Genomic DNA, 25422 nt, shown 5'->3' with positions numbered 1-25422 from the left:
GCCTGAGAAACTAACTAGCCTGAAGAAAGAAAAAATAAGCCTACCTTGCCTCAGAGAAATACCCCAAAGGAAAAGGCAGCCCCCCACATATAAAACAAATAGACAAGCTGGACAGAAAAAATAGCAACAAATAGCAAAGAAGCACTTAGCTATGCAGAGCAGCAGGCCACAGGAATGATCCAGAGAAACACAAGTCCAACACTGGACATAGACAGGAAGCATGAATCAAAGCATTAGGTGGGGTTAAGTAGAGAAGCACCTAACGACCTCACCAGATCACCTGAGGGAGGAAACTCAGAAGCAGCAGTACCAGTTTCCTCCACAAACGGAAGCTCCCAGAGAGAATCAGCCGAAGTACCACTTGTGACCACAGGAGGGAGCTCTGCCACAGAATTCACAACAGTTAGGGGTGTGTTGGGGTTATGGTTGGTGTTAGGGTTGTGTTAGGGTTGGATTTAGAAGTGGGGGCTTCCACTGCTTAGGTACATCAGGGGGTCTCCAAACGTGACATGACACCCACCATTGATCCCAGACAATTTTGCGTTCAAAAAATCAAACGGTGCTCCCTCCCTTCTGAGTTCTGCCATGCGCCCAAACAATGGCTTTCCCGCACATACGTGGTATTGGTGTACTCAGGAGAAATTGCCCACCAAATGTTGTGGTCCATTTTCTCCTGATACCCTTGGGAAAATAAAAAAAAGCTTGGTTTCAAGGTAAATTTTTTGTGAAAAAAGTAAAATGTTCATTTTTTCCTTCCACATTGCTTTAGTTCTCGTGAAGCACCTGAAGGGTTAATAAACTTCTTGAATGTGATTTTTTGCACTTTTAGGGATGCAGTTTTTAGAATGGTGTCACTTTGTATTTTGTGTTATATTGACAAGTCTGGTAGATGATAGGACCTCAGGCATCTGTTGAAAAGACCTCATATGGAGCTACAGTACAGACCAAAAGTTTGGACACACCTTTTCATTTAAAGATTTTTTTTGTATTTTCATGACTATGAAAATTGTACATTCACACTGAAGGCATCAAAACTATGAATTAACACATGTGGAATTATATACTTAACAAAAAAGTGTGAAACAATTGAAATTATGTCTTATATTCTAGGTTCTTCAAAGTAGCCATCTTTTGCTTTGATGACTGCTTTGCACACTCTTGGCATTCTCTTGATGAGCTTCAAGAGGTAGTCACCAGGAATGGTTTTCAATTCACAGGTGTGCCCTGTCAGGTTTAATAAGTGGGAGTTCTTGCCTTATAAATGGTGTTGGGACCATCAGTTGTGTTGTGCAGAAGTCTGGTGGCTACACAGCTGATAGTCCTACTGAATAGACTGTTAGAATTTTTATTATGGCAAGAAAAAAGCAGCTAAGTAAAGAAAAACGAGTGGACATCATTACTGTACGAAATGAAGATCAGTCAGTCCGAAAAATTGGGCAAACTTTGAAAGTGTCCCTGAGTGCAGTGGCAAAAACTATCAAGCGCTACAAAGAAACTGGCTCACAGGAAAAGAAGACCAAGAGTCACCTCTGCTTCTGAGGATAAGTTCATCCAAATCACCAGCCTCAGAAATCGCAGGTTAACAGCAGCTCAGATTAGAGACCAGGTCAATGCCACACAGAGTTCTAGCAGCAGACACATCTCTACAACAACTGTTAAGAGGAGACTTTGTGCAGCAGGCCTTCATGGTAAAATAGCTGCTAGGAAACCACTGCTAAGGACAGGCAACAAGCAGAAGAGACTTGTTTGGGCTAAAGAACACAAAGAATGGACATTAGAACAGTGGAAATCTGTGCTTTGGTCTGATGAGTCCAAATTTAAGATCATTGGTTCCAACTACCATGTCTTTGTGCGATGTAGAAAAGGTGAACGGATAGACTCTACATGCCTGGTTCCCAACGTGAAGCATGGAGGAGGAGGTGTGATGGTGTGGGGGTGCTTTGATAGTGATACTGTTGGGGATTTATTCAAAATTGAAGGCATACTGAGCCAGCATGGCTACCACAGCATCTTGCAGGGGCATGCTATTCTATCTGGTGTATGTTTAGTTGGACCAGCATTTATTTTTCACCAGGAAAATGACCCCAAACACACCTCCAGGCTGTGTAAGGGCTATTTGACCAAGAAGGAGGGTGATGAAGTGCTACGCCAGATGACCTGGCCTCCATAGTCACCAGACCTGAACCCAATCGAGATGGTTGGGGTGAGTTGGACCACAGAGTGAAGGCAAAAGGGCCAAAAAACGGCTCCTACCCTTCCGAGCTCTGTCATGTGCCCAAACGGTGGTTCCCCCCACATATGGGATATCAGCGTACTCAGGACAAATTGGACAACAACTTTTTGGGTCCAATTTCTCCTGTTACCCTTGGGAAAATACAAAACTGTGGGCTAAAATATAATTTTTGTGGAAAAAAAAAATTTTATTTACACGGTTCTGCGTTATAAACTATAGTGAAACACTTGGAGGTTCAAAGTTCTCACAATACATCTAGATAGGTTCCTTAGAGGGTTTTCTTTCCAAAATGGTCACTTGTGGTGGGTTTAAATTTTGAGGCACATCAGGGGCTCTCCAAACGTGACATGGTGTCCTACCTCAAGTCCAGTCAATTTTGCATTTAAAAGTCAAATGTTTCTCCTTCCCTTCCGAGCTCTGCCATGTGCCCAAACGTTGGTTCCCCCCACATATGGTGTATCAGCGTACTCAGGACAAATTGGACAACAACTTCTTGGGTCCAATTTCTCCTGTTACCCTTGGGAAAATACAAAACTGTGGGCTAAAATATAATTTTTGTGGAAAAAAGAATTTATATTTACACGGCTCTGCATTACAAACTATAGTGAAACACTTGGAGGTTCAAAGTTCTCACAATACATCTAGATAAGTTCTTTAATTCCAGTCAATTTTGCATTTAAAAGTCAAATGTTTCTCCTTCCCTTCCGAGCTCTGCCATGTGCCCAAACAGTGGTTTACCCCCACATATGAGGTATCAGCATACTCAGGACAAATTGCACAACAACCTTGTTGGTCCATTTTTTTCTGTTACCCTTGGGAAAATAAAAAATTGGGGGCAAAAAGATCATTTTTGTGAAAAAATATGATTTTTTATTTTTATGGCTCTACATTACAAAACTTCTGTGAAGCACTTGGTGGGTCAAAGTGCTCACCAAACATCTAGATAAGTTCCTTATGGGGTCTACTTTCCAAAATGGTGTCACTTGTGGGGGGTTTCAATGTTTAGGCACATCAGGGGCTCTCCAAATGTGACATGGCATTCTATCTCAATTCCAGTCAATTTTTTGCATTAAAAAGTCAAACGGCGCTCCTTTCCTTCCGAGCTCTGCCATGAACCCAAATAGTGGTTTACCCCAACATATGAGGTATCAGCATACTCAGGACAAATTGCAAAACAACGTTTTTCGTCCAATTTTTTCTGTTACCCTTGGGAAAATAAAAAAATTGGGGGCAAAAAGATAATTTTTGTGAAAAAATATGATTTTTTAATTTTATGGCTCTACATTATAAACTTCTGTGAAGCACTTGGTGGGTCAAAGTGCTCACCACACATCTAGATAAGTTCCTTATGGGGTCTACTTTCCAAAATAGTGTCACTTGTGAAGGCTTTCAATGTTTAGGCACATCAGGGGCTCTCCAAATGCGACATGGCATCCTATCTCAATTCCAGTCAATTTTGCATTGAAAAGTCAAATGGCGCTCCTTCCATTCCGAGCTCTGCCATGCACCCAAACAGTGGTTTACCCCCACTTATGAGGTATCAGCATACTCAGGACAAATTGCACATCAACTTTTTGGATCCAATTTCTTCTGTTACCCTTGTGAAAATAAAAAATTGGGGGTAAAAAGATCATTTTTGTGAAAAAATATGATTTTTTATTTTTATGGCTCTACATTATAAACTTCTTTGAAGCACTTGCTGGGTCAAAGTGCTCGCCACACACCTAGATAAGTTCCTTAGGGGGTCTACTTTCCAAAATGGTGTCACTTGTGGGGGGTTTCAATGTTTAGGCACATCAGGGGCTCTCCAAACGCGACATGGCGTCCCATCTCAATTCCAATTAATTTTGCATTGAAAAGTCAAATGGTGCTTCCTTCCAAGCTTTGCCATGCGCCCAAACAGTGGTTTACCCCCACATGTGGGGTATCAGTGTACTCAGGACATATTGTACAACAACTTTTGGGGTCCAATTTCTTTGGTTACCCTTGGTATAATAAAACAAATTGGAGCTGAAGTAAATTTTTTGTGAAAAAAAGTTAAACGTTCATTTTTTTAACCCCGTCACAACCTTGCCCTTTTCCGTTTTTGCATTCTTGTTTTTCACTCCCCTCCTTCCCAGAGGCATAAGTTTTTATGTTTCCATCAACATGGCCATGTGAGGGCTTGTTTTTTGCTGGACAATTTGCACTTTTCAATGACATCATTGGTTTTAGCATGTCGTGTACTAGAAAACAGGAAAAATCACAGGTTAACAGCAGCTCAGATTAGAGACCAGGTCAATGCCACACAGAGTTCTAGCAGCAGACACATCTCTACAACAACTGTTAAGAGGAGACTTTGTGCAGCAGGCCTTCATGGTAAAATAGCTGCTAGGAAACTACTGCTAAAGACAGGCAACAAGCAGAAGATACTTGTTTGGGCTGAAGAACACAAGGAATGTACATTAGACCAGTGGAAAACTGTGCTTTGGTCTGATGAGTCCAAATTTGAGATCTTTGGTTCCAACCACCGTGTCTTTGAGCGATGTAGAAAAGGTGAACGGATGGACTCTACATGCCTGGTTCCCACCGTGAAGCATGGAGGAGGAGGAGGTGTGATGGTGTGGGGGTGCTTTGCTGGTGATACTGTTGGGGATTTATTCAAAATTGAAGGCATACTGAAGCAGCATGGCTACCACAGCATCTTGCAGGGGCATGCTATTCCATCCAGTTTGCGTTTAGATGGACCATCATTTATTTTTCAACAGGACAATGACCCCAATCACACCTCTAGGCTGTGTAAGGGCAATTTTAACCAAGAAGGAGAGTGATGGGGTGCTACACCAGATGACCTGGCCGCCACAGTCACCAGACCTGAACCCAATCGAGATGGCTGGGGTGAACTTGACCGCAGAGTGAAGGCAAAAGGGCTAATAAGTGCTAAGCATCTCTGGGAACTCATTCACGAGTGTTGGAAGACCATTCCCGGTGACTACCTCTTGAAGCTCATCAAGAGAATGCCAAGAGTGTGCAAAGCAGTCATCAAAGCAAAAGGTGGCTACTTTGAAGAACCTAGAATATAAGACATAATTTCAATTGTTTCACACTTTTTTGTTAAGTATATAATTCCACATGTTTTGATGCCTTCAGTGTGAATGTACAATTTTCAGTCATGAAAATACAGAAAAATCTTTAAATGAGAAGGTGTGTCCAAACTTTTGGTCTGTACTGTATATGTACTGAACCTTTAACCAACGCATTCATATCAGCGATGGAAGACATCATGACAATCCAAATAGTCTTCTATCCATGATACTTCAAGAAGCACCCCGAAATGCATGGAATCAAAGCGCTGGAGAGTTCTAAAGTGGTCATCAATGAGTCTTGATCTAAATCCCATTGAACATCTGTGGAGAGATCTTAAAATTGCTGTTGTGAGAAGGCGCCTTCAAATATGAGAGACCTGGAGCAGTTTGCAAAAGAAGAGTGGTCCACAATTCCTGTTGAGAAGTATAAGAAGCTTGTTGATTGTTATAGTAAGTGATTGATTGCAGTTATTTATTCTAAAGGGTATTAAACTGAATATTATGTTGAGGGTGCCAACAATTTTGTCTGGACCCTTTTTGGGGTTTTGTGTGAATATAAACTGTAGAACTGAAACTGTCTTTATATAAAAAGACACATGCATGTTTTTCTCAATATCTGACATTAAATCAGTATAAACCATTCCCGTTTTAGGTCAAATAGAATTTCCATAATTATTAATATTTGCTAAATGCCTGAATAATGAGAGAGAGAATGTTTTAAGGCATTTTTATTACTTACTGCAAAGTCAAAAGTTTACTTACATAAAGAGTACTATACCTTTTAACAATTCTGGACTGCCCATATGATGATGTCATGTGTTTGGCAGCTTCTGATAGTTTTTTTGGTAACATCTGAGTTAATTAGAGACACACATGTGGATGTCTTTTAATACACACCTGAAACACACTGCTTCCTTGTATAGCATAATGGGAAAGTCTTAAGAAATCAGCCAAAATATCAGGAAGAGAATTGCAGACTTGCACAAGTCTGGCACATCCTTGGGTACAATTTCAAGTTACCTGAAGGTGCCTCGTTCATCTGTGCAAACAATTATGGAAATATCCAGCCATCATACCACTCAGAAGGAGATGGGTTCTGTGTCCCAGAGATGAACATGCTTTGGTCCGACATGCATATCAACCCAAGGGCAGAAGCAAAAGACCTTGTGAAGATGATGGCGGAAGATGGTAAGATTGTGTCAATATCCACAGTGAAACAAGTACTGTATCAACATGGGCTGAAAGGCCACTCTGTCAGGAAGAAGCCAATACTCCAAACGAAACATAAAAAAGCCAGGTTAATATTTGAAAATGCACACAGGAACACAGACCTTAATATCTGGAGACATGTCCTGTGGTCTGATGAAACTAAAATTGAACTTTTTGGGCATAATGACCATCGCTATGTCTGAAGGAAAAAGGGAGAAGCTTGGAAGCCTAAGATCACCATCCAAAATGTGAAACATGGGGCTGGAAGCATCATGTTGTGGGGTTGTTTTGCTCCAGGAGGGACTGATGCACTTCACAAAATATATGGCATCATGAGAAAAGAGGATTATGCGGAAAAACTGAAGCAACATCTCAAGACATCAGTCAGGAAGTTAAAGCTTGAGTGGAAAAGGGTATTCCACATGGACAAGGACCCGAAGCATACTGCCAAAATGGTAACAAAGTGGTTGAAGGATCAAAAAGTAAATGTTTTGGAGTGGCCATCACAAAGCCCTGATCTCAATCCTATTGAAAATGTATGGGCAAAGCTGAAGAGGTAGGTGCGAGCAAGGTGACCTACAAACCTGGATCAGTTACACCAATTTTGTTAGGAGGAATGGGACCAAATTCTGAAAACATATTGTGAAAAGCTTGTGGATGGATATCCCAAACATTTGACCCAAGTCATTCAGTTTAAGGGCAATGGTACTAAATGCTAATGAAATGTATGTAATCATTTGACTTTGCAGTAAGTAATAAAATGCATTAAACATTCTCTTTCTCTCATTATTCAAGAATTTGGCAAATATTAATAATTATGGTAATCCTAATTGACCTAAAACGGAGAAGGTTTATTCTGCTTTAATGTCAGATATTGAGAAAAACATGCATATGTATCTTTTTATATAGTGTATGTAAACTTCTCGTTTCAACTGTATGTCCAATTTGCATTTTTCCTCTGTTTTTTTTCATGTTGTTGCAATACACAGAGAGGAAATAAACATGTTGTAAGGTGGTTGCCGGACACATAATGGAAGGAAAATACTGTATGTATCACAAAGGTGGATGTCCTTTGTGATTTACAACCTGGAGTAATGCTCTAGTACACATAGTATTAAAAGGGGTTAATCAGCCATAACAGGACTAGGTTTTAATGTGAGCATCTGAAGAGTTGGGCAGGACAGCTACTCACCAAATATTCACATTTGGGCACAATTTGGCCTTTTTCACTTATGGGTGTACTCACTTTTGTTGCCAGAATTTTATACATTAATGGCTATGTGTTGAGTTATTTAGAGGGCACACAAATAACCAACTGTTATACAAGCTGTGCACTGACTACTTTACATTGCATCAAAGTGTCATATCTTCAGTGTTGTCTCATAAAAAGATATAATAAAATATTGACAAAAATGTGTGGGACGTACATGTCTTGTATCTGTCTAGGTGGCTATTTGGTGCTTGAGCTCCAGTTTAAGAATCATCTATTAAAAGTTACTCTTTAATAACTGGTATGTGTCAGATCCCTGCTGCTAGTGATTTACCTTGATTGGATCATTGTGCCCCTTGTGGGCTATTGCTGTTTCTGTCTTCCTCCATGTGCCTCATACTCTATATGGCATACAGTATATGAGTTTTATGGAACTAATTGACGATAAACCTTTAGATTATAAAAAAAACAGAAAAAAGGCAGTGATATTTAGCTGCCCAGTACTCCAATCAAATGCAGAATGCAGGAGACCCATGTACACTGCTCAAAAAATAAAGGGAACGCTAAAATCCCACATCCTAGATATCACTGAATGAAATATTCCAGCTGTAAATCATTATACATTACATGTGTTGAGAACAATAAAACCTAAAAATTATCAATGTAAATCCCACAGAGGTCTGGAGTTGGAATGATGTTCAAAATGAAAGTGGAAAATGAAGTTACAGGCTGATCCAACTTCAGTGGAAATGCCTCAAGACAAGAAAATGATGCTTAGTAGTGTGCGTGGCCTCCATGTGCCTGTACAACCTCCCTACATCACCTGGGCTTGCTCCTGATGAGGCTGCGGATGGTCTCCTGAGGGATCTTCTCCCAGACCAGAACTAAAGCATCTGCCAACTCCTGGACAGCCTGTGGTGCAACCTGAAGGTGGATGGTGCGAGGCATGATGTCCCAGATGTGTTCAATTGGATTCATGTCTGGGGAATGGACGTGCCAGTCCATAGCTTCAATGCCTTCATCTTGCAGGAACTGCTGACACTCCAGCCACATGAGGTCTGGCATTGTCCTGCATTAGGAGGAACCCAGGGCCAACCACACCAGCATATGGTCTCACAAGGGGTCTGAGGATCTCATCTCGGTACCTAATGGCAGCCAGGCTACCTCTGGCAAGCACATGGAGGGCTGTGCGGCCCTCCAAAGAAATGCCACCCCACACCATTACTGACCCACTGCCAAATCAGTCATGCGGAAGGATTGCTGTGAATTCCGTTCTGGAGCTCCCTCCTGTGGTTGCTAATGGTATTTTTGTGAGTTCTGCCCTTGGGCTCCCTCTGGTGGTTTCGAGTGGAACTGCTGCTCCTTTAGGTAGCTGTAGCAGCTGCCTTCACTAATCGCCTTGCCTGGGTTTGTTATTTAAACCTGCTCTGGGCTTTAGTCCATGCCTGCTGTCAATGTTCTTGGTTGGATTTGGTTCTTTCCTTGGAATTCTCATATGGCCAGTCCTTGTCTGCAAAAGATAAGTTTTTGTTAGTTTTTGTTTGTCCATTTGTTTGGACTCTATTGCTTTGCAAATATGTCTCTTTTTGTCCAGCTTGTCACTATGTGGTATTCAGGCTAGCTGGAAGCTCTGGGAAAGCAGATTTGCCCCTCCACACCGTGAGTCGGTGTGGAGTTCATTTTTGTAAACTCTGCGTGGATTTTGTAGTTTTTATACTGACCGCACAGTATCCTTTTCTCTCTGTCTATTTAGTTTAGTTTTGGCCTCCTTTGCTGAATTCTGATTTCATTTCTTTGTACGTCATTCCCCTCTCCATTCACAGTCAATATTTGTGGGGGGCTATCTTTCCTTTTGGGGGTTTTCTCTGAGGCAAGATAGCTTTCTATTTCCTTCTTTAGGGGTAGTTATTTCTTAGGCTGTGAAGAGGTGTCTAGGGAGAGTCAGGAACATCCCATGGCTATTTCTAGTGTTGTTGTTAGGATTGAGGACTGCGGTCAGTAGAGATACCACCTTCTCAGAGCTCACTCCATGTTGCGTTTTAGCCACCAGGTCATATCAGTGTGGCCTCTTAACCACCAGGTCATAACAGTACAGCAGGCCAGAAATGAATTAAATGCATCTCAAAAGAAGGAAAAGAAAGTTCTGAACCATTTTATTTTCTGTGCTCTGTTCTGTCTTTTTTTTCCTCTTGATATCTGGGTGGTGCTGGATATATGCTCTGGTATGGAGGTTCAGAGTTTGTTTTCTCGTGTGGATCAACTTGCTGCAAGAGTCCAGAGTATCCAAGATTATATTGTCCAGACTCCGGCTCTAGAGCCTAGATTTCCTACTCCTGATTTGTTTTTTGGGGACAGATCCAAGTTTTTGAACTTTAAAAATAGCTGCAAATTGTTTTTTGCTTTGAAACTCCGTTCTTCTGGTGATCCCATTCAGCAAGTAAAAATCATCATATCCTTACTGCGTAGTGATCCTCAAGACTGGGCTTTTGCTCTTGATACAGGGGATCCGGCATTGTTGAGTGCGGATGCATTTTTTCAAGCGCTCGGATTGTTGTATGACGAACCTAACTCAGTAGAGCATGCTGAGAAAACACTGTTGGCCTTATGTCAGGGTCAAGAAGCGGCAGAGTTATACTGCCAGAAATTTAGAAAATGGTCTGTGCTCACTAAGTGGAATGAAGAGGCTCTGGCTGCTATTTTCAGAAAAGGTCTTTCTGAAACCCTTAAAGATGTTATGGTGGGCTTTCCTACGCCTACCGGTTTGAGCGAATCTATGTCTCTAGCCATACAGATTGATCGGCGCTTGCGTGAGCGCAAGGTGGTGCACCATATGGCAGTGTCCTCTGAGCAAAGTCCTGACTCTATGCAATGTGATAGGATTTTGACTAGAGCAGAAAGACAGAAATTCAGACGTCAGAATGGCCTGTGTTTTTACTGTGGTGATTCTGCTCATGCTATTTCTGATTGCCCTAAGCATACTAGGAGGGTTCCTGGGTCTGTTACCATTTATACTGTACAGCCTAAATTTCTCTTGTCTGTTACCCTGATTTGCTCATTGTCGTCCTTTTCTGTTATGGCATTTGTGGATTCTGGCGTCAGCCAGATGTTTCTCTCCCTTTTCAGGTTGAGGTTGATGCTTCTGAGATTGGGGCAGGGGCTGTTTTGTCTCAGAGAAATTCTGATGGCTCTTTGATGAAACCGTGTGCTTTCTTCTCCAGAAAGTTTTCGCCTGCTGAGCGTAATTATGATGTCGGCAATCGGGAGTTGTTGGCTATGAAGTGGGCATTTGAGGAGTGGGGACATTGGCTTGAGGGAGCCAAGCATCGCGTGGTGGTCTTGACTGATCACAAGAATCTGATTTACCTCGAGTCTGCTAAGTGGTTGAATCCTAGACAGGCTCGGTGGTCTCTGTTTTTCTCACATTTTGATTTTGTGGTCTCGTATATTCCGGGTTCTAAGAATGTGAAGGCTGATGCCCTTTCTAGGAGTTTTTTGCCTGATTCTCCGGGAGTTCTTGAGCCGCCTGGGATCCTCAAGGAGGGGGTGATTCTTTCTGCCATCTCCCCTGATTTGCGGCGGGTACTTCAGGAGTTTCAGGCTGATAAACCTGACCGCTGTCCTGTGGAGAAATTGTTTGTTCCTGATAGATGGACTAGTAGGATAATTTCTGAGGTTCATTGTTCGGTGTTGGCTGGTCACCCTGGGATTTTCGGTACCAGAGATTTGGTGGCTAGGTCCTTTTGGTGGCCTTCCTTGTCGCGGGATGTGCGTTCGTTTGTGCAGTCCTGTGGGACCTGTGCTCGGGCTAAGCCTTGCTGTTCCCGTGCTAGCGGGTTGCTTTTTGCCTTTGCCTATTCCTGAGAGGCCCTGGACGCATATTTCCATGGATTTTATTTCTGATCTTCCTGTCTCTCAGAAGATGTCTGTCATCTGGGTGGTTTGTGACCGGTTTTCTATGATGGTCCATTTGGTGCCGTTGCCTAAGTTGCCCTCCTCCTCTGATTTGGTTCCATTATTTTTTCAGCATGTGGTTCGTTTGCATGGTATTCCGGAGAATATTGTGTCTGACAGAGGTTCCCAGTTAGTTTCTAGGTTTTGGCGGTCCTTTTGTGCTAGAATGGGCATTGATTTGTCTTTTTCTTCAGCATTCCATCCTCAGACAAATGGCCAAACGGAACGAACCAATCAGACCTTAGAAACCTATTTGAGATGCTTCGTGTCTGCTGATCAGAATGATTGGGTGACCTTTTTGCCGTTGGCCGAGTTTGCCCTTAATATTCGGGCTAGTTCTGCTACCTTGGTTTCGCCTTTCTTTTGTAACTTTGGTTTTCATCCTCGTTTTTCTTCAGGGCAGCGTGAGCCTTCTGACTGTCCTGGTGTGGATTCCGTGGTGGACAGGTTGCAGCAAATTTGGACTCATGTGGTGGACAATTTGACGTTGTCTCAGGAAAAGGCTCAACGTTTTGCTAACCGTCGTCGGTGTGTTGGTCCCCGGCTTCGTGTTGGTGATTTGGTCTGGTTGTCTTCTCGTCATGTTCCTATGAAGGTTTCTTCCCCTAAGTTCAAGCCTCGCTTTATTGGGCCCTATAAGATTTCTGAAATTATCAATCCAGTGTCTTTTCGTTTGGCCCTTCCAGCTTCCTTTTCCATTCATAATGTGTTCCATAGATCCTTGTTGCGGAGATATGTGGTACCTATGGTTCCCTCCGTTGATCCTCCTGCTCCGGTGTTGGTTGAGGGGGAATTGGAATATGTGGAGGAGAAGATTTTGGATTCTCGTTTTTCGAGGCGGAAGCTTCAGTATCTGTTCAAGTGGAAGGGTTATGGCCAGGAGGATAATTCTTGTGTTGTTGCCTCCGATGTTCATGCTGCCGACTTGGTTCGTGCTTTCCATTTGGCTCATCCTGATCGGCCTGGGAGCTCTGGTGAGGGTTCGGTGACCCCTCCTCAAGGTAGGGGTACTGTTGTGAATTCCGTTCTGGAGCTCCCTCCTGTGGTTGCTAATGGTATTTTTGCGAGTTCCGCCCTTGGGCTCCCTCTGGTGGTTTCGAGTGGAACTGCTGCTCCTTTAGGTAGCTGTAGCAGCTGCCTTTACTAATCGTCTTGCCTGGGTTTGTTATTTAAACCTGCTCTGGGCTTTAGTCCAAGCCTGCTGTCAATGTTCTTGGTTGGATTTGGTTCTTTCCTTGGAATTCTCATATGGCCAGTCCTTGTCTGCAAAAGATAAGTTTTTGCTAGTTTTTGTTTGTTCATTTGTTTGGACTCTATTGCTTTGCAAATATGTCTCTTTTTGTCCAGCTTGTCACTATGTGGTATTCAGGCTAGCTGGAAGCTCTGGGAAAGCAGATTTGCCCCTCCACACTGTAAGTCGGTGTGGAGTTCATTTTTGTAAACTCTGCATGGATTTTGTAGTTTTTATACTGACCACACAGTATCCTTTTCTCTCTGTCTATCTAGATTAGTTTTGGCCTCCTTTGCTGAATTCTGACTTCATTTCTTTGTACGTCATTTCCCTCTCCATTCACAGTCAATATTTGTGGGGGGCTATCTTTCCTTTTGGGGGTTTTCTCTGAGGCAAGATAGCTTTCTATTTCCTTCTTTAGGGGTAGTTATTTCTTAGGCTGTGAAGAGGTGTCTAGGGAGAGTCAGGACATCCCACGGCTATTTCTAGTGTTGTTGTTAGGATTAGGGACTGCGGTCGGTAGAGATACCACCTTCTCAGAGCTCGCTCCATGTTGCGTTTTAGCCACCAGGTCATATCAGTGTGGCCTCTTAACCACCAGGTCATAAAAAAAGGATGTTGCAGGCAGTAGAACGCTTTCCATGGCGTCTCCAGACTTTGTCACGTCTGTCACATGTGCTCAGTGTGAAACTGCTTTCATCTGTGAAGTGCACAGAGGGTGCCAGTGACAAATTTGCCAATCCTGGTGTTCTGCGACAAATGCCAAGCATCCTGCACGGTGTTGGGCTGTGAGTACAACCCCTATCTGTGGATGTCGGGCACTCAGACCATCCTCATGGAGTCGGATTCTAACCATTTGTGCAGACACATGCACATTTGTGTCCTGCTGGAGGTCATTTTGCAGGGCTCTGGCGGTGCTCTTCCTGTTCCTCCTTGCACAAAGGCTGAGGTAGCGGTCTTGCTGCTGGGTTGTTGCCCTCCTACGGCCCCCTCCACATCTCCTGGTGTACTGGCCTGTCTCCTGTTAGCACCTCCAGCTTCTGGACACTATGCTGACAGACACAGCAAACCTTCTTGCCACAGCTCGCATTGATGTGCCATCCTGTATGAGCTGCACTACCTGAGCCACTTGTGTGGGTTGTAGAGTCCGTCTCATGCTACCATGAGTGTGAAAGCACAACCAACTTTCAAAAGTGACTAAAATATCAGCCAGAAAGCATTAGTACTGAGATGTGGTCTGTGGTCCGCAACTGCAGAACCACTCAATTATTGAGTGTGTCTTGATAATTGCCAACAATTTCCATCTGTTGTCTATTCCATTTGCACAATAGCATGTGAAATTGATTGTCGAACAGTGTTGCTTGCTAAGTAGACAGTTTGATTTCACAGAAGTTTGATTTACTTGGAATTATATTCTGTTGTTTAAGTGTTCCCTTTATTTTTTTGAGTAGTGTAGTTAAGATGGCGGCAATACAGGTGCAAACATACCTATGAGACAATCATTCTCGGCCTACCAATCCATGGAGGGGATGGTTGCTTGTTATATTAATGAACGATAGAGGCTTGTATGTGGCACTGTTGTATGTGAACAGCATACATACATCTGTATGAATTGTTTCTGAGTGAGATGGGCAAATTTATTCAAGTGGAATTGAATTTTATTTGACAAAATGCACATTCTACAGAATATAGATTTTCTGTAATTCGATTCACATGAATTGAGGAAAAAGTCTCCATTGCAGGTACCTGGATTTCACTGTGCATGCTCCAGGGCCTACTTGTGGCCGGTCTAGGGTGAACACCGTTCCAAAGGTGCACTAGAAGCATGGCGGGCCAAAGATGCGTTGGAGGCATAGATGACCGGACAGCGGGCAGGGCACAGTGGGATTGGTGAAAGAGGTGATTGATAAGGTGACTATAAAGTTTTTTTAAATTTTTACATCTTACTTTTATTATGCCCTGTGGTTTGGAGACATGCCAGATTATAATAAGGGAGTTTAAATTTAAATCAAATTTCCTGGTAAAATCGGCACGAACAGACAACAAAATTTTGTCAGATCCACTCATCTCATTCTCTACTTCTGAGTTCTTTAACTTGTTTTGTTCATTTATGGTAAGACTTTTATTTTATAGTTTTATGTCTTTGTATAATAAAGTAAGTATCCTCTCTATGAACATACTGTATGTGAATTAGCTACATCTAAGTTTGTCTAAGCTTGCAATTTCTTTAATAAACTGTTGCTAAGGTGTAAAGTGAATGGATGTAGAGTATGAAAATAGAAGACCGTATCATTTAGTGTCTGTAAATAAATCTCACAGCTCAAGGACACAATTTATTTAATTTCAAATCAACTCTAATTGAATGATGGAACATTATACATCCAATATGATTAAAGTGACTGAGTCATGCATGACTCCAATTCTGCTGCACTATGACACTTTTTCTGTAGAGCAATTATCAAACGAAATGTTATTTGTACTAAATCTATGCTGTGTTCAAACTATGGAGACCATGACACAAATGAAACTATGTAAATGTATGGCAACACTTTTTATGTAATATAACAACATTTTTTTAAAATAGTTCTTTAAGAACTTTTTTATATTAGACATTCATTGCATATCTGCCTCCTGATCCTCCAAATACTGGAAGACCAGGGGGGGCATTGGCCCCTGTTCTGTCAGACAAGGTGGCTGGTAGGCCATCACATGCAGACAGCGAATGAAGAGTTGACCATACATGTGCAGTGTGCTTTATGGATTGGACCCATCTGCAGCAAGAGAGAGATAGGACTTGGGTGTGGGGACAATAATGTACACGTCCTGTAAAAAGACAATTAATGCCTTGAACAATGCCCTGAACACCAGTTTAGTGACACATGCGATGTGATGACTATGGCCACTCTTACACTATCTGTATAACTCAATTTGAGGCAGGTGGAAACGGTCTGTACTGTAGTGTAGTGAAACAAATGAGCAAGAAAGTATTTAACTGAAGTAGTTGAGCTTGAAAAACTTAACACATAACCAGCATCAGGCTGCACGGTATTCAGATTGATAGAGTTTTCATACGGATGGTTATACAAGGCAGAGTTTTACTAATTATGATCTCACAATCATGCAGATCCCTACGAGCAGAATACATCTTTACTACTTCCCGCACATTGGCAAACAGCAGCTACCTTTCTAGATGCTTCTATGAGGCAAGACATAGACTTCACATTATAAATCTTCCACACCTCGCAATCCACTGTTAGATGGTGACACTGTCCAGCCTGCAAGTGTCTCAGCTCTGCTCCATCGTCTTTCCCATCTATGTTCCCATTTGGGCCTCTCGCAGCTTCCCACTAAGCTGTAATCATTTCCAGGAATATGATTCTGCCACTTTTTCTGGATTCCTGTCTGGCATAATTTGTCTGACTGGCTGATGCTCATTGTGCTGTAACTACAGGTACTCTGGTGTACTAGACTTGTACAGCCCCTTATATAGCTGAAACCACTCCCTGAACTTCTGACTTATTGCCATCCTTTCCTTAAATTAGCATTAATTTTCTGAGTACACTTTAAAAATCAGTCCAGCAACTGAGATATGAATTAACATAATGCATTACAATTATTAGAACATCTTCAGGTGATGCTGGTTGGCCCCCTCTTACAGCCTAAGGCCCCTTTCACATGTGTGCATAAAAACATGTCCATGTAGGACATTATGTTTTTACAATCCGTGTGCTTATTTTTCAACATCCGTGTGCTATAAGTGTGTCATCCTTGTGCTCTACATGTGTACACGGGCTATGAGGTATGTGTGTTGTACGTGTGAGAACGTACCGGAAGAAAATGCAAAATAGAAATGACAGATTTTTAAGTGATGTTCAAAGATAATATATAGATAAATACTAGACAGATCAGTGATAGATAATTGATAGATAGTTAAATAGCTTGTAGTGCTTTCTATTAAGCCACATAAATAAATAATTAAATTAAAAAAGCAAGTGGGGTCCACCCTATTTTTGAAACCAGCAAAGGTAAAGCAGACAGCTGAGGGCTGATATCACCAGCCTGGGAAAGTCCATGGTTATTGGGCCCTTCCCAGCCTAAAAATATCAGTCCAAAGCCACTCCAGAAACGGCGCCTCACATGAGATCCTTCAAATCTGGCGCTTTGCCTTAAGTCTTACTAATTGCCCTGGTGCGCTGGCAATTGGGGGAATGGTTTTTGGGGTCGATGTCAGCTGAGAATTGTCAGAATTAGCATCAGATAGTAAAGTGTACAAAAAGAATCAAATAAAAATAATAGTTTTGATTAGTTGATAGAACTAGATTAGGGATTAAGGACAGTAAAAATATACTGTAGCAATTCACTTATACTACAGTTTTTTTCTACTAATATATAGAGTCAGACTTAGTATCGGATAGTTGCCTGGTCTCAGTCAATTTTTTTTTACTGACGTCGGTTTAGCAATTGTAGTTTCACAATATTAGTGGAAAATTCTTCTAGTACAGTTTCTTTCTACTAATTTATAGAATCAAATTTAGCATCATATAGTTGCAGGCGCTCAGTAATTTTTTTTTCTGACATCCATTTAGTAATTTCAGAATTTTTGTGGAAAATTCTTATAGTACTTATACTGCAGTTTTTTTTACTACAAAAAATTACGTTTAACTTAATTTAGTTGCAGTCACTCAGTAATTGTTTTTACTGTCATCCATTTAGTAAGTTTGCTTTTTACTTTACCAGATTTTTATATTTTCCTTGTATGCATCTGGCCTATGCATACATAACTATTTCAACGTGTACCACTCATCCATGAACTACAAAATTTATTTCTAACATGCTCTAATTTATTGCATGACTGGAAGTACTCTACATAACTTACATATGCCAACCTAATGCACTCTACAAAACTTACATATGACATCCTAATGTACTCTACATGGCTCACATATGCCAACCTGATGAAATCTACAAAATTTACATATGCCAGCCTAATGTACTCTACACAGCCACATATGCCAAACTCACATTCTCTACATGACTCACATATGCCAATGTAAGGAAAACACCCAGATCAGGGACCTACTCCGTGACGGATCTGGAACTGTCGGGGCTGTCACCCAGGTTGCATGCGGGAAAGCAAAAGGCCCCCGATCGACCTTTGCACCCGGGTGTAGGGTGTGCATCTAAGTTAATAGAGCTACAGTGCATGGGAAATTATTCAGTCAGGGCGGGAGCGCACAGCTCACAGAATGGCAGTGTCAGAGCTCTTACTATTGGATCTCCAAACAAAGCAAACCACAGTCAGGCAGGTCTGTGAGCCATGACCAGACACTGCCAACAAGGACATATCCAGTCCCCGCTGACAGCATTGATCGTGAGTGACAAGCCCCGTAGACAGGGCGTTGATGCACGCACTTTTCTTAGAAGTCAGGACACCCACCATGAGTTGTTTCCTGTTACACCTGCTTCCAACCAGATACTGCCTCTGGACTCTGACAAGACAAAGTACTGTGTTCCTTCCTGCTCACTGTTTCTAGACCCTCGATCATGGACCGGACCATAAGGATTTACTGCTGCTGCAAGGATCTAGGATGCCATCTTCTCCAGGACTACACCAGACCCCTCATGCACCTGTCAGGATCCTGTCAGCACCAGCGCACTGCCACAGATGAACAGGGTGACTCACCCACACTGCGGGAGAGCCCGGGGTCAGATACCACAAGGAAAACTCAGACAGATGGGACCTGAGCAGCGTGCTGAGTATGGTAGAGAACAGAAGGACCTACGATCATGTGACCACAGGGGGCGAGGCTTAGCGATCTGCTGCTGGAGATCAGTGCAGGATTTTAAAAGGAATCTGAAGTAGAGGAGAGGGGAACTCAGGTCGGACAGGCAGGGGTCATACACGGAGAGGGCGGCACAGTACACAGGGGCTGTCAGAAGAATAGTCAGGATGTAGCAAGAGATCAGAAAACCAGAACGAGCAATAGACGGTACAGAAAGAGCAGGCAGGAATCACAACAGGGACAGGACCAGATCAAAAGCCAAACAGACAGACTTTAGTACTGCAGATGCACACCAGGGTCAGACACACTCAGCCAAGGGTCAGAGTATAAACAACAAGGATTGACCTCACAGTAAGGTTATAAAAAGCCTCCCAGGACCCAGAAAGAGGCCATCCGAGTTAACCCTGCAACTACCTGACCTGAGAGCACAGTAAACCATGACAGCACCAGGGCCTTGGCGCCAACATACACCACTCAGAAACTGCGTTCTAAAGTTGTCGGACTGATAAGTTTTGCCATACTTGAGCTTTCCATCCTATCCCCCACACTTGATTACCCTGAGTTCCAAACCCCTTGTTCATTTATGCTGTTTCTTATATTTTCTCCCTGTGAGGAGTATATCTGTTAGAGTAAACCCCATGTTAACCCTTGCTCTGCCTCCGACCTGTTACTGCATCTTGCAACCTGCTTACACCAACCTCATGTACTCTACAAATCTTACATATGAAAACCTGTTGTACTCTACCCAACTCATTTGCCAACCTTAAGTACTCAACATAAACAATTTTTTTTCATTTTCACGGTTCAACATTATAAAATTCTGTGAAGCACATGGGGGTTCTCGGTGCTCATCACACATCTAGATAAATTTCTTGAGTCATCTAATTTATAAAATGGGGTCATTTGTGGGGGTTTTCCACTGCTTAGGCACATCAGGGGCTCCTCAAACACGAGATGTTGCCCGCAGACCATTCCATTAAACTCTGTGTTCCAAAACATCACTTGTTGCTTTCAGAGCAAGAGAGTGTTTCCAAACAGTAGTTTTCCACCACATAAAAGGTATTTGGCATACTCAGGACAAATTGAACAACAAATGATGAAATAAAAAAATTGTCTCCAAAACAAATTTTTTTGGGAAAAATGTGATTTTTTATTTTCATGGCTCAACATTATAAAATTCTGTGAAGCACCTGGGCATTCAAGGTGCTTACCAAACCTTTAAATAAATTCTGTGAAAGAGTATAGTTTCAGAAATGGGGTCACTTGTGGGGGATTTCCACCATTTATGCACATCAGGGGCTCTGCAAATGTGACATGGTGTCTGTTATCAACTCCTGCCAATTTTTTGTGCTACAAAAGTCATAAGGTCCTCCTTCCGAGTCCTGTCATGTGTTCAAACAGTAGTTTTTCACCACATATGGGATATCAGCATATTCAGAAGAATTTCCACAACAAATTTTGGGGTAAATTTTTTCCTGCTACCCATGTAAAAAATAATTGGGGCTAAAGCAGCATTTTTGTATTAAAAAAAGTAAGTAAAATTTTCATTTTTTCCTTCCACATTGCTTTAATTCCTGTGAAGCACCTGAACAGTTAATAAACTTCTTGAATGTGGTTTTGAGCACTTTGAGGTGTGCAGTATTTAAAATGGTGTAAATTGTGAGTATTTTCTGTCATATAGGCCCCTCAAAGTAACTTCTAATGTGATGTAGTCCCTAAAAAAATGATTTTGTAAATTTTGTGGGAAAAATTAGAAATTGCTGATAATCTTAACTCTTCTAACTTCCTACACGAAAATTATGTTTCAAAAATGATGCTGATGTAAAATAAACATTCAGTAAATGTTATTTATTAACTATTTGGTGTGACATAACTCTCTGTTTTAAGGGCATAAAAATGTAAAGTTTCAAAAATTTGAGACTTTTTCTCAAAATTTTCACCCAAATTCTGATATTTTCACAAATAAACATAAACAATTTCAGTTTGAATTTACCACTAACATAAAGTACAACGTGTGACGAAAAACAATCTCTGAATCACGGGATCTGTTGAAGCATTCCAGAATTATCCCTGCATAAAGTAACACTGGTAAAATTTGGTCTGGTCAGGAAAGGTGAAAACAGGCTCAGGGGTGAAGTGGTTAAGTACAACCATTGAACAGTTTTTTGAGAGCATGGTACAATAATGCCACGTGTGTGGACATTGTTAGTAGGGACACAATCTGAAGGAAATGTCATATTTGTGAATTTCTATTTTTAATTCATTATTACAATATAAATTTATATATTCCATTTATTCATTGACATCATCTTTTATTTATATTTCAACAGAGAGAGAAAAGTAACAGCAAACTCAGAATTCCAAAGGATCTAAGCAACACTCCTAAAGGTCGGACATGCAAACTCCAGATGACCAAAATACAAAGAAGCTGCACTCCAACACATGAAAAAAGCAAAGAATTGTCACCCTTAAATCACCTTTATTCACAAGGCAACATTTTAGTCCCTCATTAAAGCCAGTGAGGTTCTAAAATGTTGTCTTATGAACGCGGGTGAATAAATTCACTTTTCTTCTCTGCTGATGCCAGATTTCTGCTGTTACAATATTTTGTATTTTTAAGTTTAGCTTTATAAAGTTCATGAATGAAGATTACATATCAATATGTTCTAGTGTGTAAAAAAAAACTTTATACAGGATGTGCTAACTTTCTTGGAAGAGAAACATTAAACTTTTGTGAACATTAGTTATGAAGATAACTGCAAAACCTCTTAAATTACCTTCCGAGAGGTTTTGCAGCTGCTAGTGTTACTAATATTAGGTATGTGCCAGATGTGAAAAGTAACAATACACCAATTATTTATAAACAGGAAAATCTTGATTGACATATATTAGACATATACAGAAGCTACCTTCAGCAATTATGGTGAGTTAATTACATTTTTTTACTCAAACATTGCTGTAAATAGACATCTCATTAAGAGGGACAATTCTGAAATAGTTGAACCAGGCAAGGTGAAGACTAGAGAACTGACTTGATCGGTTTAGCAAGTTATGACACTAGTCACATATGGAAAAAAGATGTAATAATTGCATGTAATATCTTCCAGGGAGAGCAACATTCTGTAGTAATGGAGTGTTGTGACTGGCAGCATTGACACCATTACCAGTTAGTGTCCTTTGTGTTCATAGATAATTACTTCATCTGCTTGGAGCTTGAAATGTTTTTTTGTCAATCATATGTTATATTCCACCCCTTTTTGCGAGTGCCACTTGTCTCTGCTGCTATGTCATTTTCAGTGCAGTAGCTACAAGGGATCTGCTCAGACTTTGCTATGGAATACCTGCAGAATAAAATACATGCTTCTCTATGAGCTTAGATTATGATAATATTAACATTTCTTGTCTCAGTTATATTCCAGTCATTATGAACAATATACTGCATGAAATTAAATGATCAAAATTTAGATATACATTTATTTTCACTTAGTTATCTAAGGACTTTAGGAGTTATACTCGGGGATTACTTTATAAGGTACACTTAGTACAAATACATACTAGGGTTGAGCGAAACGGATCGGTCAATTTCATAAGTTGCCGACTTTCAGCAAAGTCGGGTTTCGTGAAGCCCGAGCCGATCCCAGTGTGGGATCGGCCACGCGGTCGGCGATCTTCGCGCCAAAGTCGCGTTTCATATGACGCGTTCAGTGCCATTTCTCAGCCAATGAAGGAGGACGCAGACTGTGGGCAGCGTGATGACATAGGTCTCAGTCCCCACCATCTTAGAGAAGGGCATTACAGTGATTAACTTGCTTTCTGCGGCGTCACAGGGGCTATAAAGGGGTGTGCATGCCGACCGCCATCTTACTGCTGCTGATCTGAGCATAGGGAAAGGTTGCTGTAGCTTTGTCTGAAGCAGGGAAATTGTTAGGAGGGGAATATTAATCCCCAAACTGCTTGTGCTGTAGCGATTTCCACTGTCCAACACCACCTTTTCTTTGCAGGGACAGTGGAGGTTTTTTTGGGGTGCATCAGCTCTGTAGCTTATTAGGCTGCATTGTAAGGCTCCCTGATAGCTGCATTGCTGTTTGCACGCCGCTGTGCAAACCAACTGATTTTTTCAAAGCAAAAATCCTGTTGCTCCTTCTTTTCTGCACAGTTCTCTTCTTTCTTTGTCCACACTCTTGTGTCCAGCAGTCCTTTTTATTGCTGCCGTACTTGTCCTTTGATCATTGTAGTGAGATTGAAATTCTACTACAGCCCTTGTATTTTTGGATATATCTGTCATCCACTTTCTGCCACTCAAACTGTAGTGTAATACAGTGGGCCTGATTTTTTCCTGCATTCTCCCACACATAAAAAGGAAGATTTATATTGCCACTGAGTGCTTCTGCGTCAGTCCTGTTTGTGGCATCTGTCATCCACTTTCTGCCACTCAAACTGTGTAGTGTAATACAGTGGGCCTGATTTTCCCAGCAGTCTCTCACACCTATAAAGGGAGATTTAAACTCACAACAAGTTTACGTACACCTTCTAACTGGTTTTACAGTACCATATAACATTTGTTAGTTTGGTTACATTTTTCCAAGAATGATGAAGTCTGGTGGAAGAGGTCATGGCCGTGGGCGGTCATTGACAGCTGGTAATGATGGTAGTGGTGGTGAAGCATCAGGTGGTCGTGGGAAAAGCAATATAGCACCTAAGTCTTGAGTTGTTGAGCCAGCGTCATCGTCTGGCTACACAAGGCCTCGAACGCTCCCTTTTCTGGGAGTAGGAAAACTGCTTTTAAAGCCGGAACAGCAGGAACAAGTTTTGGCTTTCCTTGCTGACTCTGCCTCTAGCTCATTCGCCTCCTCTTCAGAAAGTGCAAAATTTAAAAGTAGCGCGTCATCAGTGGATGCTCCCGGTCAGGGACAAGTCGCTTCCTTGTGTCCTTCACCCAGAACAACAGAGAAGGATGCATCAGGCTACACAACAGGTTACTCCATGGAGCTCTTTACACATACCGTGCCTGGGTTAGAAAGGGAAACTGTTAACAGGCCATGCCCATTACAAGATGAATCGGACATGGAGTGCACAGATGCACAGCCACAGCTAGATTGTTATGCTGTTCCATTGACTCAGATCACAACATTGCCCTCGCAGTGTACTGAGCCCGAATCTGACCCTGATGAGACTATGGTGCCCTGTCCCGAACGCTACAGCACCGGCTTACAAGGTGACACAGAGGAAGGTGCACATGACATAGAAGAGGAGGTGATAGATGATCCAGTTGATGACCCCGAATGGCAGCCATTGGGGGAACAGGGTGCCGCCGGTAGTAATTCTGAAGTGGAGGAGGTGGAGCCGCAGCAGGCATCAACATCGCAACAGCTTTCATCTGGCAGGCCCGTATCTGGCCAAAAACGCGTGTCAAAACCAAAAACAGTTGTAGGACAGCGTGGCCATCCTGTTAAAGTAGCTCAGTGTACAATGCCTGAAAAGGTATTCGATAGTAGGAAGAGTGCAGTCTGGCAAATATTTTTTTATGGCTGTAAAGACTGAATATATGAAAAGATAATACTGAAAAAACAGGGGGTATATCTGAGAAAATGTGCAAAAAAGGCCAATATGTGCAAAAATATATAGCAATGCGCTTATAAAAGGAGCACCAACTAAAGTGCTATAGTGAAAAAAGTGCTAGTGCATTAAGTGCAAAAAAGCTAAAGATATATAAGGTGCTGCTAGTTTAAATCAATATATCCAGTCACTTACTTTGATATATATGCGGTACTAGGTAGATAGCCAGTGCGGTATGATGCACTTTTTTCACTATAGCACTTTAGTTGGTGCTCCATTTATAAGCACATTGCTATATATTTTTGCACATATAGGCCTTTTTTGCACATTTTCTCAGATATACCCCCTGTTTTTTCAGTATTATCTTTTCATATATTCAGTCTTTACAGCCATAAAAAAATATATATATAACACATATAATGGTAGCCAAATAGGTATGGGCACAAAATATTACATACATGTATATATAATGAAATTGTTTTTAATATTTATTTAATTTTAATATATTGTTACCATGCAATAAATAATAAAAATTAATCTATTTATATCTCTGTTGTGATTTGTATTTCTGACCTTATACCATGCTACAAGCACGATTTTCTTTTTAGTACACAGGGTTTGAACGCCCACATTGCTAGACTAATCTCGTTAGAGATGATGCCCTACCGGTTAGTTGAAAGCAAAGCTTTCAAAGCCCTGATGGATTAAGCAGTACCATGCTATGACATACCCAGTCGACACTTCTTTGCGAGAAAAGCTATCCCAGCCCTCCACCAGCATGTAAAAGACCGCATTGTCCATGCACTCAGGCAATCTGTCAGTAGAAAGGTGCACCTCACAACAGATACATGGACCAGTAGGCATGGCCAGGGACGTTACGTGTCCAACACGGCACACTGGGTTAATGTGGTGGATGCAGGGTCCACAGAGAACAGCCATATTGGGACAGTTCTGCCTAGCCCATGGTCTAGGAAACAGTTGGTTGTAGGCGTTTGCCCCCCTCCTCCTCCTCCTCATCCTCCAGCAGAAGCGAGAGCTCGTCCACAGACCGCAGTCGCACGACCACTCCATCCGCAGCTGCCACTGTTGCACATGAGGTGTCCCATTATGGAACAGCTAGTGGCAAGCGTCAGCAGGCTGTGTTGGGAATGAAGTGTTTGGGTGACAACAGACACACCGCGGAA

The 25422-nt window shown here is 41.8% G+C and overlaps 1 long non-coding RNA gene across 1 annotated transcript in view; it reads left to right on the top strand.

Moving 5' to 3' along the window:
• The window catches only part of LOC138641452 (uncharacterized), a 96343-nt gene extending 74232 nt beyond the window's left edge, over nucleotides 1–22111 (top strand). Inside the window, exons 2-3 of the long non-coding RNA XR_011313846.1 lie at nucleotides 14642–14810; nucleotides 21013–22111. This is a non-coding gene — a long non-coding RNA (uncharacterized lncRNA). The remainder of the gene's footprint in view (nucleotides 1–14641; nucleotides 14811–21012) is intronic.
• Nucleotides 22112–25422: the final 3311 nt, after the last annotated feature.

Source organism: Ranitomeya imitator, chromosome 6 (assembly GCF_032444005.1).
Source record: "Ranitomeya imitator isolate aRanImi1 chromosome 6, aRanImi1.pri, whole genome shotgun sequence".
In the NCBI taxonomy this organism is placed as follows: Eukaryota; Metazoa; Chordata; class Amphibia; order Anura; family Dendrobatidae; genus Ranitomeya; species Ranitomeya imitator.
This window is presented reverse-complemented; position numbering and strand designations above follow the sequence as displayed.